At 30.3% G+C, this 5000-nt stretch overlaps 1 protein-coding gene across 2 annotated transcripts in view; it reads right to left on the reverse strand.

The window, feature by feature from the left end:
• LOC143032392 (uncharacterized) overlaps window positions 1-5000 on the reverse strand; it is a 587435-nt gene that overhangs the window by 270381 nt on the left and 312054 nt on the right. Inside the window, exon 2 of one of the 2 annotated variants that reach the window (XM_076197094.1) lies at window positions 3373-3468. The exons of the other annotated variant lie outside the window; for it this stretch is intronic. The gene's annotated coding sequence lies outside the window, so the exon portion shown is untranslated. The remainder of the gene's footprint in view (window positions 1-3372; window positions 3469-5000) is intronic. 2 annotated transcript variants of the gene reach the window in all.

Genomic DNA, 5000 nt, shown 5'->3' on the forward strand with positions numbered 1-5000 from the left:
GTCAAGACCGATTTTTGGTACTGACGTGTTGGAGCACAGCGAAATTTTCCTGGGCATACCTAATGGATCTTTTGTGCTCCATTAACCTGGTTTTAAGATCCCTTCCGGTCTGACCAAGGTACACTAAATCACAATCTTTACAAGGAAGGCTATACACTCCTGGGGACTCATTTCCCTTTAACCTTTGATGAACATTAACAATTTGTTTGTGAACAGTGTTAGGGTAATGGTAGTCAACTGTGAGACGCTTGTTGGGAATTAACTTAAAAGAAGGACTGATGGAGTTACAATAGGGGATTTTTAAAACATCTTTGAAAGAGGGTTGTGTGGTGGGAACTGAATTTTTAAGATAGCTGGCTCGAGCCTTGCTGAGGGCTTGATCCAAGAACCAGGACAGGTATGCCAAATTCAAAAGTTGCCTTTTGATGAGGTCAATCTCCCGGTCCAAGAATCTAGGACTACAAATCCTAAAAGCTCTCAAGAAAAGACCGGAGGCAACACTCTTCTTGACTTTGTCGGGATGGTTGATGAAAAAGTGGAGATAGCTACATGAATGGGTGGGTTATCTATAAACTGTAAAAAATAATTCTTCATCACTACTGCTAACTAAAATATCTACAATGACCTTCCTCCCATTCTGATGTTCTTTAATTTTTAGAAACCAGACTGTGTGTGTGTGTGTGTGTATGTGTGTGTGTGTGTGTGTGTGTGTGTGTGTGTGTGTGTGTGTGTTTATATATATATATGTATATATGTATATATGCATATATATATGTATATATATGCATATATATGTATATATGTATATGTATATATATACATATATATATATGTATATGCATATATATAAGTATATACATATATATATATATATATATATATATACATATATATATATATATATACATATATGTATATATACACATACATAAGGTTATATATATAGTGTAAGGGTTTCTGGTATAATCTATATTTCCAAGAATTTATTGAATAATGTTATTTTGATCCCGGTATTATATGCCCATCCCTGCCTAACATAGATTGTAATGCATTTCCTGAACGAATTTTCATTCATTAGCTCATTTCACCCTGACGTTTTGGTTTGCTTCCGCAGTTGATTGACTTCGATGCTCTTCATCGTCAAAAGCTGGACATTTTGAATACATCGCTTATGAAAATTTTACACTTTTTTCATTTTCATTACATATTTCTAATCTTCCAGTATTGAATATATATATGTACATATATATATTATATATATGTATATATATATATTATATGTATATGTATATGCATATATATACATATATATATACATATGTATATATATATGTATATATCTTTAAATATATAAATACATATATATATATACATATATATATGTACATATGTATATATATATATATATATATATATTATATATATATATATATATACACATATATATATATATATGTGTGTGTGTGTGTGTGTGTCTGTGTGTTTCACCATGGTCTTGGATCACGTGTTGGACTCGTGAACGGCAGTTACTTCCCTCCCAGAAGATAGCTCAGAGCTCATATATGACCGATCTATGGGTATTGCTCTGACCTTACACGCGCGAACATTCTCAGCTCCCCGCCCACGAGAGTTGAAGTAACAACTCACAACCCAGCAATACTGAAATTATTTTGACCCTGGGCAGGATTCGAACCCAGGTCTGCGTGGTGGCAGCCGGGAAATCTACCAACTGCACCACTGGAACACACTCATATTACGTGCAAAACATGACAAAGCACATGAATGTATTAATGAACACAATAAGAAGTACATCACAGTATGGCAAAGAAACACTATCGAAGAGCTCTGTTGGCATAGAAAGAAAAGAAAATAAATAAGGAAAATAAAAAGGTGAAGCAAGGAAAGAATTATCTAGTAAGGGAACAAGGTTCCGCAAAATAACAAAGACCAGTCACTCGAAACTAAAAAAAAAAAAAAATAAATAAAAAAAAATAAAAGAATATCGCAAATAAGATAAAGATAAAGGCATTAGAATATTAGAAATAAATCCCTGAGGATAGAGTAAAGACACCTCACAATAGAAAAATGATCGAATAAATAAATAAGTAAAATATATAAAAAAGATAAACAATAAGAAACAGATTCAAATAAAACGAATCCTAGCAGAATACAGACGAAAAAGGGGTCATTAAAGACATAGTGGCAAAGCAGGAGAAAACAGATATTCAGAGAGAAATCACTGTAAAATACTAAAGGTAAGAGAGGTCCAGGACTGAACGACAGAGAACCGGAACAACAAGGTGCAATTCAAATTCGTGGCACAAGAGGATAAAATGGCGCCCGTGTTGTGGCAACGAAATACTGGAAAGTGAGGAACATACAAAACTGAGATACAATGATTAGAGAGACAGAAAGCAAACACTCAAAGGTCTCTGTAACGTCTCGCTGCTTCCATGGGATAAAGCGTAGATGTATAATAGAATAAAATAAAACAAAACATTTAAATAAAAATAATTGAGAATATGCAAAGTATGAAAATAAGATAGTGATAATGATAATAACAACAACAATGGTGATAATAATAACAATAATAACAATAACAATAATAATAATAATGATAATAATAATGACAATAATAATGACAATGATAATGATAATAATGATAATAATATTGATGATAATGATGATAATGATAATAATGATGATAATGATGATAATGATTAATGATTAAATAATAGTAATAATAATAATAATAATAATAATAATAATAGTAATAATAATAAAAATAATGATAATGATAACAATAAAAATAACGATGATGATGATGATGATAATAATAATGATAATAATAATAATAATAATAATAATAATAATGATAATAATGATAATAATAACAATAATAATAATAATAATAATGATAATAATAATAATAGTAGTAATAATAATAGTCGTAGTAATAATAATAGTAATAATAATATCAATGATAATGATGATAATGGTAATAATAATAATAATAATAATAATAATGATGATGATGATGATGATGATGATGATGATGATGATGATGATGATGATGATGATGATGATGATGATAATATTGATTATAATGCACGCATATACTAAAAGACCCTTTTCCTTTACAAGAGTGAGGAGTGACGAGGTGAGCAACATACACCATGAGGCACTGAGTAGCTTCGGCCGAAGCTGTCACCTTTCCTTATTATGCGCCTTAAGAACTATCCATGGATCAGGTAATAAACAGTCACTGCTGGAAATCGGAGCAAAACACAGGACTTGAACCCACCACCAGGAAATTACAGGGCAAGAGAATAATACTAAATAAGAGCAATATCAAAAACAAATAAAGCTGACCTTTACAGGGAGAGGCTCGTTGAAATCCTGAACACTTAATTTGGCTTTACCACAGTCAGCCAAAAGCCTACAGCATAAACTCCTGACACACCGAAACTATAAAAAAAACAAAAAACGAATTCTAGTCGAGGCCGGAACATCATTCCAACAAAATATTTGGTTTTGTTATTATTTGAGGAAATAAGACCACATGAACATGAAGGAGGCTTAGAATACACAAAAATATATGAAAAAATAATAAATGTTGTAAAATATATTAAAAGGAAATGATAAAGAAAATATAAAATTTGACCTAGAAAATTTTTGAGGACACAATGCACAAGTATATAAATGAAACATTTGTGAAATGTAATGGAACAAAGAGAAATAAAGTAAAAAGTTAACTTGACCCAGAGAGAGACAAAGATCTACGAACAGAAATGATGTGCCCAAAGACTCGGCCTCTGCCAGGCACTGCCGCCCTCTAGAGATGAAACGTGGCATTCGACATCGTTGTGGACCCCCAAATAGGTTAGGATATAGGGCAGGCTCAGTCATGAATAATCACGCACACACACAGACACATAAACACACACACACACACACACACACACACACACACACACACACACACACACACACACACACACACACACACACACACACACACACACATATATATATATATATATATATATATATATATATATATATATATATATATATATAAATATATGTATATATACATATGTATCATATAATATATATATATATATATATATATATACATATATACAACACACACACACACGCACACACACACACACACACACACACACACACACACACACACACACACACACACACACACACACACACACACACACACACATATATATATATATATATATATATATATATATATATATATATATATATATATATATATTTATATTTATACATATATTGTTTATTATTTTGTTTAATCTATTATTGCTTTTATTCTTATTAATTTATTTATCTTTTTAGGTTTGCCCTACTTCTGTGGGATCCTGATCTTATATACTGTTGTTTCTCTTTAACTTGCTTACGTCTGCGGAGGTAAAATAAAAGTTTGTTGATATAAGTCCCTGTTATTTATAGTGGACATAAGACATATGACACTTCTAAAACGGTAAGTTTCACCACAACTTCTGAAAATTAAAACTGCGATATTACGACATACTACTCATGAACGTATTTGTCAAATATATAAAAACATCAATTTGGATAAAAATTCATCTTAATCAAAACCTTATTTATGTTTCATCTTGGCTATCTATTCTATTTGTTTTTGTTGTTATTTTCTTAAAGAATATCGCTTAATAAATTTTTTAGTTTTTTAATTAATTTATTTTTTTATTTTTTTATTTTTACTTCCTTGAAAATATCACCTAACTTTGAACCCATTATTTCTTATTTATTTGTGCATTTATCTATTTATATACCACGGGCTTTCTTCCCCCTTATAAGGGAGGTTTCTAAGTAGATTTATTTATTTGTGAATTTATTTATTTTCTCTTAAAGTAATAACAAAAGCAAACATATAATATAAGTATCTGAATGTTTGTTTTTATCGTTATTACTCTAAAAGAAATTAAATAAATAGG

Source organism: Oratosquilla oratoria, chromosome 13 (genome assembly GCF_046742065.1).
Source record: "Oratosquilla oratoria isolate Oo_2021 chromosome 13, ASM4674206v1, whole genome shotgun sequence".
NCBI lineage: Eukaryota > Metazoa > Arthropoda > Malacostraca > Stomatopoda > Squillidae > Oratosquilla > Oratosquilla oratoria.